Raw genomic sequence first — 15,311 nt, forward strand, 5'->3', positions numbered from 1 at the left:
ACTGCGGTCCTTCCCCGGCGCGCTGTAGTCTCCTTACTGAGGAGATCTCGTGAGTCTCACTCTCACGAGATCTCCTCAGTAAAGAGCATACAGCGTGCCGGGGAAGGAGGTAAGTGCCGAGGGGGGGGGGGCATGTAGCACACAAATATCAACTTTAAATTTCAGTGTACAAATAAGCTATCAAGTATTTGTGTGCTACATGAAAAAACAGTCAGTATTTAACTTATGTGCAAAACAGAGCACGCGCACACCTTGCAATGTAACATGGTTTTCTCAAGGGGACTGAAATAAGATACCTCTTCATTTAAGATCCTTAATGAATCAGGCCCATGCAGCTTAGATAACAGCTTCCTAGCCAAAGTTGTGGGATCCACTTATAAGCATTCTTGGGTGTGGATAAGGGTGTATTCTACACAGGTTGTTTTTAAGTAATAGTCAAGAGAGTAATATTTACCTTTGAGGAGTCTGAGTGGACTCAATTTTATTAGCCCTTCTACACTTGCTGTTTTCTATACTTTCTGACCCTGATGGTTTAAGTCAAAAGTGTTTTGCATGGAAAAAATAATAAGAAATATGAACCAGCAATACAACAGTAAAATTTGAAACTTTTCTGCACATTTTTGCCCGTCAAATACATACGTGTTATTTTGTACATTTAGTACAATTTATACAACAACATTTTCCAGTTAAATGTCCAGCTTGCGGAATTTGCTGGCAGTGTATAAATAAAGTGCATGAGTAATAAAATAATCAAACAACATATCATTTCACCACAAATAACAAACTTGATTTCAATATATTGCAAATCTATATACATACTTGTCAGTTGTCTCTCTATAACTTAAAGACCTTTTATGCTAATGTCCCTTTTTGTCCACTTGATGCTCATATAGATGGAGGTTAATGGCAATCATTTTTCCAAAATGGCGTGAAAGGTGATTTATGGATTTTAAAACATTGTCGACAATCCTTGAGATTGCCCCATGGAATCAATCTGTGACCAATATGAATAATGTGCTTTCTTTTATGGCATAAGATACAATGTTACACCCTGTGTTTGCAGAATGTGTTAAGTGCTGCTCTCCTGAGGATGAACATCTATCACTGAAGAGTGAATGTCAGAACATTGCATGATTTGACCAATAATCATGTATGCTTGGTGACATGAAGAAGTTTGCCTATGTAATATAATGTAAGCCTATTCATTCATGCATGGGTTTTTGTCACTTGTACATTCTGACTGTGCTGTAGGCTGTATTTTTCACATCTACTTACCTTAGTTGCATTACATGTGTGCATTCTAGGTCATTTACAGCCAAAAGAACAAATATATTTCTACCTTAAGGAAATAGAAGCAAATGTGTCTGTTAGTAGAATTAGTGAAGTCATCATGGAGACATTCACATTAAAATGTCTCCTTGCTTTCCTTCTGCTTTTCTGCTGTTGGTTATGTGCTTTTTATGTACATTTCAGCAGCATGTTGCAAACTCTGCAGTGTCAAGGAGGTTAGTGCTGTCTTTAGCACTCGCTAGTCTTTGTGAAATACGACTTCAAACCTAGCCATTTTCTTCTATGTTTAGAGATGATCTCTTCCTGATGTAGCAAGCTATATATCTCTGTGAAGGTTGAGTATAGGAAGCCTTTTCAACTTATGATAATGTGTAGGGTCATCTGCGAAATGCACCTACAAAGAAATGCAATTTATCTATTCCAATTTACTTTGAGCAATTCAAATCTTTAGAGGATGCAGTGTCCAGCATAGGATTTTGTTTCATTCAGTATATTCTTTATGATTGCAATATTTGATTAGAGAATAGGAGACAAATTACAGAATGTTCTATTTTGAGTGACTCACATAAATTTGCAGGTTATTATGGACCTTTATATAGTGTTAACATAATCCATAAAGCTGTACACTCAGCTACTGACATTTAAACATAAAATGACAAAAGAAGGGATTCAGGGAAATAGAAAATCCTGCATATAAAAGCATACAATATAAAGGAAAAATATATCTAAATAGTAGACATCCCCATGGATGAATCATGCAAACTGACTGTTTACCATACTTGATAACTTTTAAAACCTGTTTTCCGGGAGATCCCGTGTGTAGGGGGGCGTAATAACGCAGTCACGTCACCATAGCCCTGCCCTCTACTAGAGAAAAAAAATCAAAATTCACGACATTCTATAGCGGAGGGCTGGGCTTAATGGCACAATTGCGACATTATGACCCATCTCCAGAAGTGTCAGGGAGGTTCCCTACTCTTCTGGGAGGGCTCCCCGAAATTCGGGAGCCTCCTGGAAACTCCGGGACAGTAGGCAAGTATGCTGTTTACATTTGGTTATTGGTCCCCAAATTGAATACTCACATTTCACAATTAGTCTAAGGTTTGTAACTCGGGTGTGGGCAAGTGTCCCTTAAAAATTACAGGAGAGAGGAACAACTGAAATATTAACACAGCATAAAGCTGGAGAAAATAATGAAAAGCAACAGTAAGACTTGTAGCTAACTTGCTCTGGTTATAACTTTGTAAAGTTTCCACAATGCTAATACATGACAGCCACAGAGAATGTACTATCTTATTTGTAAATTGATTTGTATAATAATGACAAATCACGTGCAATAAATATAAAATTATTATTTGCCTTGATACAGTATCATTAGCTATATGAAAATCTATGTTAGCGAGCTATATTATCTTATACCTTGCAGTAGTAGTTGCACTGGATGTCACTTATTCATAAAGAATTGTATCACGTTAGAGAATGAAAGCACTGGCCTAGCCATTTTTGTCATTGGGATTTCATAAATAAATAAAATAAAAATATACAGTTAATTTATGTGTCATACAATCACAATATAATCCTTTGGTTCGATGTGTAGTTCAACATATATTATGTTCTAATGACAGGCATTACACTTACAGAAAGCATAAATCAAGTTTTGAGGCATTTTAAATAGTCTTCAGATGCATGAGGAAACACTGTAAGTGGCATACTGCCATTAGGAATAAAAAAAAGAAGAAGAAAAAAAAGGACAGCTTCCAGCTACAAATAAATCTGTTACGGAGAGGACCCTATGTAGTGTTTTTCTATCTACGTTTGTTTGACTCTGAAACACATATTAGATTTTCTGCAGACGAGTGAACGTCTGGAACACAGTTAACAACCTTTTTAACCCCCTCCTTTAAATGCTAAGCCACAAAATGCTTTTAAAAGTTAATGTACGTAGAGGCCTGCAATTACAGTTCCCATTTTCACTGTGAAAACTTTGTAAGAGCTATGAAGAAAAATCTTCTTCTTCCCTCCCACTCCTTCTTAGAGAACAAAAAATCCATCAAATTAACACATCAATGAGTTGATTGTAATCTCCAGGGTTCAGTGTAGCACTTTCTAGCCCCTCAGATAGGAGTCCAGCATGATTTATCAATGCAAACCTAATAGCATCAATATGAATCTAACTAAAAATCAATATTTCATTACCAAATTGTTAGTGAGAATGAAGAAAAATTGCCAGAGTCAGAGCATTCTCCAGGGTAGGAGCATCTGGAGTTCAATGTGACAAGATGAGTGATGCATGACTTCGGGCCTGTGGAAGGACACTGAGAGGACAGGCCACAACGCAGGCCTAAGACTCATGGTGAAAGCTATCAGTACTTTCCTTTTCAGTTTTTCTTCAGAAAGCTAGAAAGAAAAAAAATGCTGCAGCAACAATGATGGAAGACACCAGTCTGTTTACTGAAACTGATGCAAAGCTGTGGAATTTATGTATAGAACTGATAATCACTCTTCAAAAAGCAAACACTAAACCTTTCAGGATTAGTGAAAAATGGCTTTTCTTGTGACGCTGCTCAAACTTAAGCAACAAAGTTTCTGTTGTCAATTCACGGCTAATTGTTATTTCTCAGTACATTTATGTTTGTCCTTAAATGAATATCATGTATTCAGTAGTATATTAATTGCTACAAATTGGAACAACGCCCCCATCATAAATCACAATGAATGTTTCACATAAGTAACAGGAATGCAACCAGAAGGCCTGACATTATTAAAAGTAAAATGAGCAGGCATATTGCATATTGTGCTTATTATGTATAACAAGCAATGTAGCACAATTCACTGGTGCTAGCTAAGAGGTTTCCTCTGTATATATATCAATATGACATTCTTATACACTGAAGGCATTCAATTAAAACTAATTGTTCACAAATTAAAAAATCTGCTTTAAAAAAAATGTACTAGCAAAATATGACAGTTAAATTATTATATCATACTTTATACTACTTTATAGTGGATTGCTACGTTACAAATAATATACTTTTTACTACCTAATTCTGCATATTTATATCACTGCGTAAATTAAGTTTGCACAATGTAATTTGCAGATTTATTGTTGGCTATTAAGAGGTCACATCAGAAACATTAGATGCATCCAGAGGAATCAATTTGATTTTTAACAGAAACTATGAAAATATTTATTCAATCAATGGTCCAAACATAAACTTATTTAAAAAATGTTACAGTAATTGAAAGATGTAAGTTACTATATCTGACTAAGGGTGCAATTTTGTTTTTGTCCAGATGGGGGTGTGTTCAGTATGACATATTTAGTTTGCAGAAGTGGCATGCAGTATAAGTGATAGATAATTATGTTACATATTAGACACCTAGCTAATAATACCATACATTTAATTATTTATGCATTCCTAATGTATATAAAATATTGTCCATTAAACAAGGACTCAGGTATAGAATTGTTAAATGCTACAGATGTAAAAATATCTAAAGTGTATGTTAACTAAAGTAAAACCAAGCTTGAATAACTTTTATTGCAAGTGCTCTCCTTTTATGGAACACTAGTGGTTTACTGCTCTGTAATGGGGGAACTTCGCTTGATGGGTTGACATCAGAGTGCTCAGTTTAAAAATATATACAGTATATAAAGATTGCAAAACTTGTGGATCACATACATTAGTTTGACATTGCATCTATAAAGTTTCCACTAATGTAGTCTTATACAAAGCCATAAAGTTGGATATCAAGCAGGAGAAAAAATAAAAAAAACAGGGCTTGTCCACAATGTATTGCTGTTAAGTGTATAAGAGTTAGTAATTGACATAATTAGACAAAATATGTCACAACCTTTTTAATACAGAAAACATCACACTGCACAGTGAGACAGAAATTAAGTATTTTTTTCCTCTTGCAATTTTTTTTAATTTAAGGAATGTTTTTTCTATACATTTTCAACAAACTTCGGTGAAGCTCTGAATGGGAAAGGACTGAGAGTGAAAATTGAGCCCTCATTAGATGTGGACTTTACAGGGTGAGGGGTAGTGGATGGGGATAGCTGCAGAACCAGTCATTGGTGCTGATACTGCTATCAGCAAGAACAGCAATTGGAGCTCCTGTTTTAGTGCTCTTTAATTGGCCCCCTGATTTGAGTTCTCATCAGAAATTGTGGAAGTGCAGATTCCTCCTACTGTAATCACTGAAGCAACACTACCTGAGCAGGAGCAGGGCAAACAGGAGAAGCCACTGAAGTTTCTGTACTTGACCAGACTGAATATTGGCTAAAATCTGTCTATGAAGTTGATTCCTCTGTGGCAGAAGATACATTTGTGATGTAGACAGTGCTCAAAGTGGGGCAGTATGTGCCGGTTTGACATACTCCCCACTTCAAACTGCACACATGCTCGGTTATCCTTGCTGTGCATAAAAGTGGCTGCCACCTTCATGCCGTTGTGAATCACATGATCTATTCCCCCTTCCTTCTCTTATCCTATGTGTGTTTGTGTCTGTCTCCCTCCTGCCCTCCCTATGTGTCGGTGTCCATCTCCTCCATGCTCTTCCAATGTGTGTCTGTGACTGACATGTCACATGGGATGTGCACCACTTGACACGTGCCGTCCCATGCGTGCAGGATACAAGAGAGGCAGACAGAAGAGTCTGTCTCTCCAACACAGCACGTCTGGAAGATTGTAAATGTGAGGGAAGAAGATGGGGGTTGTGCCTTAATGTAATAAGGATAGGAGGTGGCCAGCCCTGTGGAATTGGTGGCGTTATATAAATAAATGGTGATCATGATGACTGGGTGGGAGCTAATTGTTTAATGGTGGCTGCTATTAATTTATTTGTGGGGTGATGGTGAGGTATTAAATTTAATAATGGGACCTATTAATTTAAGGTGGGGTAATGGCACCTTTAATTTAATTCTGGGGTGGTTTGGGGGTTATTAATTGAACATTTGGGCTGAGTTTGGGGAGAAGCAAGGCTATTTATTAAATGTGAATATGAATTATTCAATTGTGGGACATAGGTATTTTTATTAAATGTAAATGAAATCTTGCACCCAGGCCCAGAAATCGCAGAGCTGGTGCAAATTGTCCTGCTTAGATTGTCAGCAGAGGAGAAAGCCAGGCGATGTGCTGCTGACCTGTTTCTTTACTGTGGTGAAAAGGGCCCCTCTGCTTCCACTTTCCCTGGAAACTACAAGGCCTTGGTGATATTATGGGGTTCTTCTAGACCTACCAGTACTCCCTACAAAAAACATCCCTGTACTTCCAGTAATAACAGCATCCATTAGTTGTTCCATCTTTGACAGTGGGATATTTGGGAATTTCTTAGATCTAGATTTGGTCAAGAGATTGAATATTCCTATAGTAAACTTGGACTCCTCTGTAACCACCTGGATGGTGTTCCCATATTTTCCACCTAGATGGTACTCCCCTATCACCCTTATTCCTAGGTCAAAGCTCCCCAAGGGGAAATTAAACCCATGAAGATCCCCTGAATTGTTCATTGTTCCTTGCTCAAACCACTATTCCAGTCTATTTTTTTTTAAGAGAAGACTGTCCAAAGCTCCTCTCATTCTTGTTGAAGGTAAGCCAGATTATGCCATCAAAAATATGTTATACTCCAAGTGGTCTCATGACCACCTTTATTCCCTGGTACATTGGAAAGTTCATGCTTCAGAAGAAAAGGTCCTGAGTCCCTTCAAGGAATCTTCATGTGGATAAATTGAGAGAGGCCTTTCATAGATGCTTTCCTGAATAGTCCCATTTTGGAGGTTGACCCCTCCTCAAGGGTGAAACTGTTAGAGGGGAGTGCAGGCATTCATAGAGACCAATATAATAGTAATTACTAGTCTTTCCATATTTCATCACATATGAAGCCTAATTAAAAAGTCATTGGAAGAAGAACATTTCCTGGAGTAAAAATCAATTATCTAATGTTTTGAGAAGATAATATGCAAATCATTTAGAATGCATAAGCTAGGAGGCAACTTCAGCTGACAAGGGGATGCAATAAATTCTGTAAATGTACCCATCAAAACTGTCAACTATTCAACCTTTGTGCAGACAGAGAGATATGGGAAGTTTTTATGTCCATGGTAACATGGTAACCGAATGAAGTGAGCCTTACAGAGAGATGTCTCCGCTCCACAAGCTTGATTTTCATAGCTAAAAGTTCTCTGTCTCCAATGGAATATTATTTTTTAGCCACAGTGACTTTTATTGAGAAATTTATGGTACTAGCTATATTTATTGAACTAGGAAAAGATTGATCTTATTCCAATTAGGCGGTATTAACTTTCAGGATGAAACATTGAGAAATATCAGAAAGCCTTGTAGAAGTGATAATGCATATTTTGCCAAACTCAAGTATTTGTCTCCTTTTTGATGAAAGAGGAAAAGGCAATAAAGGAAGAATAATAATTAATATGTTGGCATTAATCATTTGGGAAACCCAGAAATGCTGAATATTTTTATGCCTATCGGCTATGACCAATTCCAAATGATGACTTTCTGAGGATACACATACAATCTGAATTCCAAACCATTTCTCCCAGAAATGTTACTTGCATCTACACATTTTTCAAGCTTGGCATACAATCCATTTTCAAGAAGAAACTAGAGAATAGATTTTCTGTGAGTGCAATATGAGGCAAAGGGCTATGTGTGGACACCAAGGTTGGAACCATAGTTCTCTAGATACCTGGCCACCTAGGTTCATAGGTCACACATGTAAGAAGGCAAGAAAGAAACAATAACCCTTCAAAATACAACAGTGCTCAGCCAAGGAGAAATGTGTTCCCCACCAAATATGACAAGTGACAGAAAATCACCAGTGCAAGTAAAAACTCCCAAACAAAGCCACCAGCAGGTTACGTTCCAGCACAGAGCCCTAGCAGTCACAAACAAGTAAAATGGACAATAAAAACTTTTTTACAAAACACCACTTTATAGATTGCCATCCGAATTTTACAATGGTCAAAATACAAACTGCCAGATTTACTAAGATTGGGTTTGCCAACTGCTGGGAAACCGCCATCCAAACAGCTAAAACAAAAGAGATGGTTGTGAGAGGTGATATTGAAGAAATCACATTTAATTGCCTTACAGTTAATCATGATGCAGAAAAATGTCTTTGCAGATGTAGATTTGTTTGATAATCTGGTGCATTCATATTAATACATGTATGCTGCACTAAATGTAATGGAGACAGAAGTAGAAAAGAGGATGTGGATGAACACCAGCCCTCATTTCCATGGAGGCTGCGTGATCACACACTCCACATGTGTTTCCATTTGCTTGAACCTGGACTCCCTGTCTGATTACGAGGTAGTGTAAATGTTTTGCCTCTACTTCACTAATCTGATGCTTAGTGAACAGGTGAGACTTGAGCCAATAACATCACACTCCCATGCAGTGTCTGGGCTGCACAAATTAGTATGGGCTATTCACTTTATGGCCACAGGCTTCTTTCAGTCTGTGACATCAAGAGTGGTAGGCATAACACAGGTGACATTTTCAAGGCACTTTTCTCAAGTGTTAAGTTCCCTAAAAATGCTGTCATATTCATATATCTGCTTCCCCAACCAGGAGTCACAGTGACATGACATAAAGGTAGTTTTCTATAGGCTCTAATGTCCAGGAAGCTATAGATTGCACTCATATTGGTCAGAGACAACCTCGACCCCACTACCACTTCCTGAATGTGCAGATGGTCTGTCATGCTAAAATGCATATAATGAGTGTTTGGCTGGCTATTCTAGGTCATGTCATAATGCCTATATCCTGAGGCAGTCAGTCCTCTATGTCAAGTTTGAGAGAGGAGAAATGCAGAAGGATTGGCCATTGGGTATGTAAAAGGCATATTTTGATGCAACACCTGATCCTTGTTATATATGCTTCACATGTGCTAACTGCACATGTACATGTGCACCTCTATGTCCCTACAAAGTAGGGATGTGCACCGGCGACTTTTGAGGTCTCGTGTTTTGTGTTTTGGATCCGGATTTTCGTTATTTTTGGGGTTCGGATTTGTCTCGCAAAACACTTGACGAAAGGTCTCGGTTCGGATTTAAGGTTTTGGATTCGGATTTTTTTTGAAAAAAACATAAAAAGTTTAAAAATCAAGTTTTTGGGCTTATTTTCACTCCTAGGCTATTATTAACCTCAATAACATTCAATAACAAGCATTTCCACTAATTTACAGTGTATTCTGAACACCTCACAATATAGTTATTAGTCCAAAACGTTGCAACAAGGTATCTTTCTGGACTGCGTAGAGGAGTGGGTCACCACAATATATATTAAAAACCCTGAACTTTTATGATTCGCACCAATAAATGTACCTGGACTGCGTAGAGGAGTGGGTCACCACAATATATATTAAAAACCCTGAACTTTTATGAATCGCACCAATAAATGTACCTGGACTGCGTAGAGGAGTGGGTCACCACAATATATATTAAAAACCCTGAACTTTTATGAATCGCACCAATAAATGTACCTGGACTGCGTAGAGGAGTGGGTCACCACAATATATATTAAAAACCCTGAACTTTTATGAATCGCACCAATAAATGTACCTGGACTGCGTAGAGGAGTGGGTCACCACAATATATATTAAAAACCCTGAACTTTTATGATTCGCACCAATAAATGTACCTGGACTGCGTAGAGGAGTGGGTCACCACAATATATATAATAAGAAAACCATCAACTTGTTTGATTCGCACCAATAAATGTACCTGGACTGCGTAGAGGAGTGGGTCACCACAATATATATTAAAAACCCTGAACTTTTATGAATCGCACCAATAAATGTACCTGGACTGCGTAGAGGAGTGGGTCACCACAATATATATAATAAGAAAACCATTAACTTGTTTGATTCGCACCAATAAATGTACCTGGACTGCGTAGAGGAGTGGGTCACCACAATATATATAATAAGAAAACCATCAACTTGTTTGATTCGCACCAATAAATGTACCTGGACTGCGTAGAGGAGTGGGTCACCACAATATATTAAAAACCCTGAACTTTTATGAATCGCACCAATAAATGTACCTGGACTGCCTAGAGGAGTGGGCACTGGGCACCACAATAAAATATATAAAAAACCTTCAACAGGTCTGCATTACACTACACATACGGCTGCTCCTCCATCCTCTCCATCATATACATGTTGGAGTTTTAGCGTGTGACAACCTCTTGTTTTTGATAATGTCAGTGTATTTTGAATATTTTTCAATTTGCCCCACACCACTGAATGTACTTTATCTATGATACGCATCTATCTATCTTGACTGCGTAGTGTGGTGGCCCCGGTACACAATTTGGTACCGAGGCCACAATATAATTAAAAAACCCTCCACGTGTCAGAATTCCACCAAACAAGTATCTGAACTGCGTAGTGGGGTGGCCCCGGTACCCAATTTGATACCGGGGCCACAATAAAATAAATACACCCTCCACGTGTCAGAATTCCACCAAACAAGTATCTGGACTGCGTAGTGGGGTGGCCCCGGTACCCAATTTGATACCGGGGCCACAATACCTCCTCCAAACATGGTACAGACAATTCGTCATTGAGATCCCATCAAGTATGTTAAAGACAGACAGGGTCCAAGTGTTATTGGTTGACTTTGTAAACCAAAAAACTGTCCCTGTTGCACATAGTCGTGCAATGAAGACTGACTTTTTCATTTAAAGGCACCATCTTTCAAGTGTAGTGTTTGTAAGTCTAAGTCATATTATACTTTTGGTAAAATTGGTTTATTTTGTTCCTCTTTATGGTAACTACTAATAGAATTAAAGTATTAAATAGAAGCGGCAGTTCCTCTTTATGGTAATTAGTAATAGAATTAAAGTATTAAATAGAATTAAAGTATGAAATAGAATTAAAGTATTAAATAGAATTAAAGTATGAAATAGAATTAAAGTATGAAATAGAATTAAAGTATTAAATAGAATTAAAGTATGAAAAAGAGTGGTATAGAGTTGTAGTGTGGTATAGATAGAGTGGTCCCCACAATATAATAATAAAACCCTCAACTGGTCTGAATTCCACCAAACAAGTATCTGGACTGCGTAGTGTGGTGGCCCCGGTACACAATTTGGTACCGAGGCCACAATATAATTAAAAAATTGGGCATCAACTGTCACCGTTGTTTAATATCTGATAAACCTAAATATGGACTGCACAGTGGAGTGGCCCCGGTAGTAAATTTGGTGCCGGGGCCACAATACCTCCTCCAACTTCCAAGTGTAGTGTTTATAAAGACAGACAGCGTCGAAGTGTTATTAGTTGGCTTTCTTAACCCTAAAATTGTCCCTGTTGCAAATATTCGTGCAATGGACAGTTACTTTTTTATTGAAAGACTCAAGCTTTCAAGTGTAGTGTTTATAAAATATAAACAACAATACAGTAGTTTTAGAGCACGTCAATACCTCTTGTTTTAAATTATGACACAGCATTTTACTTTTGGTTTAATTTCTTGAATTTTTTAAAATTTGGTTTTACTTTTTGAACATGGCAAACGACTGTTGATTGGTCATATAATGCCAAAAAAAAAGTTCCAAGATGGAATTGTCCTTAGGCCCTCACACCCACCCTTATGTTGTTGAAATAGGACATGCACACTTTAACAAACCAATCATTTCAGCGACAGGGCCTACCAAACAACTTTGGCTGAAATGATTGGTTTGTTTGGGCCCCCACACCAAAAAAGCTATTCATCTCTCCCTGTACAGACTAAACAGGCTCTACTGAGGCAAGATGTCGTCCTCATCCTCAACCTCTGATTCCTCTCCCCCTAGAGTGTGTACTTCCTCCTCATCACACATTATCAATTCGTCCCCGCTGGACTCCACAACCACAGGTCCCTCTGTAGTATCTGGAGGGCAGTGCTGTACTTCATTGAGGAATTGATTATTCATTTTTATAAACATCATTTTTTCAACGTTGTGAGGAAGCAACCTCCTTCGCCGCTCACTGACCAGGTTCCCCGCGCACTAAAAACTCTTTCCGAGTACACACTGGAGGGGGGACAACTCAGGTAAAATAGAGCCAGTTTGTACAGGGGCTTCCAAACTGCCTTTTTTTCCTGCCAGTAACAATATGGACTGTCTGACATGTCTACTTGGATGGTGTCAGCAAAGTAATCATCCACAATTTTTTCTATTGTGACAGCATCCAATGCAGCGAGAGTAGACATGTCTGCAATGGTTGGCAGGTCCTTCAGTCCGGACCAGATGTTATCAGCATCCCCGCCAGTGCCTCTTTTGGGAAAACTGAGCTTTTTCCTCGCAGCCATAGATGTGGAAGAAAATGAGGGTGGAGCTGTTGGCATGTCACGGTCCTCTTCAGAGGACAATCTCCTGACCAGCAGGTCTTTGCACCGCTGTAGACTTGTGTCCGCCGGAAACAGAGACACAACATACGCTTTAAACCGAGGATCGAGCACGGTGGCCAGAATGTATTCCTCTGACTTTAAAAGAGTGACCACCCTCGGATCCTGGCAAAGCGTACGAAGGGCTACATCCACAAGAGCTACATGCTTGGTGTAATCGCAATGGCTTACCAGCTCCTCCCTCACTTTCTCCAGCTGCTTCTGCAACAGCCTGATCAGGGGAATGACCTGACTCAAGCTGGCAGTGTCGGAACTGACTTCTCGTGTGGCAAGTTCAAATGGCTGCAGAACCTTGCACAACACGGAAATCAGTCTCCACTGCGCTTGACTGAGGCGCATCCCCACTCCTTTGCCTATGTCGTAGGTGGCTGTGTAGGCCTGAATGGCCTTTTGCTGCTCCTCCATCCTCTGCAGCATATAGAGGGTGGAGTTCCAGCGCGTCACAACCTCTTGTTTGAGGTGATGGCAGGGAAGGTTCATGCTTTTTTGATGTGCCTCTAGTCTGCGGTAGGCACTGGCTGAATGCCGAAAGTGTCCAGCAATTTTGCGCGCCACCGCAAGCATCTCCTGCACACCCCTGTCACTCTTGAGGTAATGCTGCACCACCAAATTAATGGTGTGGGCAAAACATGGGACGTGCTGGAAATTGCCCATATTTAATGCCCGCACAATGTTACTGGCATTGTCTGACACCACAAATCCCCATGAGAGTCTAAGTGGGGTAAGCCACTGGGAGATAATTTCCCTCATTTTCTCTAATATGTTGTCAGCGTTGTGCCTCTTATTAAAGCCTGTAATACACAATGTTGCCTGCCTTTGCATGAGCAGCCATTTTGTAGATGCTGGTACTGATGCAGCTGTTGCTGTTGCTGCGGAAGGGGATGCATCTACCCAGTGGGCTGTCACAGTCATATAGTCCTTCGTTTGCCCAGAACCACTTGTCCACATGTCCGTGGTTAAGTGGACAGTGGGTACAACCGCATTTTTAAGAGCACTGAGGACACTTGATCGTACTTCTCTGTACATTTTTGGTATCGCCTGCCTAGTGAAGTGGAATCTCGAGGGGATTTGGTACCGGGGACACAATACCTCCATCAACCCTCTAAATCCCACTCCACTGATGGCGGACACCGGGCGCACGTCTAACACCAACATTGCAGTTACAGCCGCAGTTATACGCTTTGCAATAGGGTGACTACTATCGTATTTTGTGGTCATGGCAAACGACTGTTGGATGGTCAATTGTTTTGTGAAAGACTTAGCGGTCTTACGACTTCCCCTCTGGGAAGATGACCGACTAACAGCAGCAACAGCAGCAGTGGCAGTAGTAGGCGTACCGCTGCAGGATTCCTCGGATGAATCCCGTATTGAGGAGGACTCAGTCTGGCTGCTGACTTGGGCTGCAGGACTGAGTCTGATGGAGATTGTGGAGGAAGTTGACGAGGAGGGTGTTGCTGGTGTGTATCCAACTGGACCACGGGATTTAGGTGTCCCTGTACCGATGAGGGTCCTAGCCCCAGTTCCTGAACTAACCACTGAACTATGAAGGTTATTCAGGTGACGTATAAGGGAGGATGTTCCTAGGTGGGCAAGATCCTTACCCCTGCTTATTTGAGCTTTACATAAGCTACATATGGCCATACATTGGTTGTCTGGATTTGGATAAAAATAACTCCAGACCGAAGAGGTGCATTTTTTGGTCTTCTGACCAGGCATGACGATGGGCTTTTTCATCCCATGGACATCAGCTGTTTCCCCCCCTGGTGCCTCATTTACAATAACCACATCACCATCCTCATCATCAAGTTCCTCCACAGCGCCAGCTACATCATCAATAGCCTCCTCCCGAGCCACCTCTTCCCGTACAGTGATGGGAAGGTCAGGCTTGACAACCACCAACATCCTTGGACTCGCCTTGTGGATTTGTGATAATTTCTCTTTAGAAGGCAGAGTTGTTTGCTGTTTTGTTGCTGACAGCATAACTCTCTTCAATTTTTTGTAGGGGGGGGGAGGAGGAGGAGGGCTAAGATCCTTGGGTGAAGCTGAACCACTAGTCATGAACACGGGCCAGGGCCTAAGCCGTTCCTTGCCACTCCGTGTCGTAAATGGCATATTGGCAACTTTACGTTTCTCCTCAGATGATTTTAAGTTTCTCTTTTTGCTTCTTTTTCTTAACTTGGGCTTTTTGGATTTTACATGCCCGGTACTACGAGATTGGGCATCGGGCTTGGAAGACGACGTTGATGGCATTTCATCGTCTATGTCATGACTAGTGGCAGCAGCTTCAGCATTAGGAGGAAGTGGGTCTTGATCTTTCCCTACTTTATCCTCCAAATTTTTGGTCTCCATTATATGTAGCACAAGATACTGCAGAATGTGTGAACTTGGTAATATTGCAGTACCAATGGACTTATACTGCTGGATTGGTTTTGCAAATTTGGTTATAATTATTATATATATTTTTTTTTTTAAATTTTTTATTTTTTTTTACTTTTTTTTTATTTTTAAAAAACTTGGGAATAGTGGGGAAATAACTATGCCCTTAGAAGCACAGAGCACAGGACACAGCACCACTGGACTGAACAGGACACGGCACAGGACC

This window comes from Mixophyes fleayi, chromosome 5 (assembly GCF_038048845.1).
Source record: "Mixophyes fleayi isolate aMixFle1 chromosome 5, aMixFle1.hap1, whole genome shotgun sequence".
Taxonomy (NCBI): Eukaryota; Metazoa; Chordata; class Amphibia; order Anura; family Limnodynastidae; genus Mixophyes; species Mixophyes fleayi.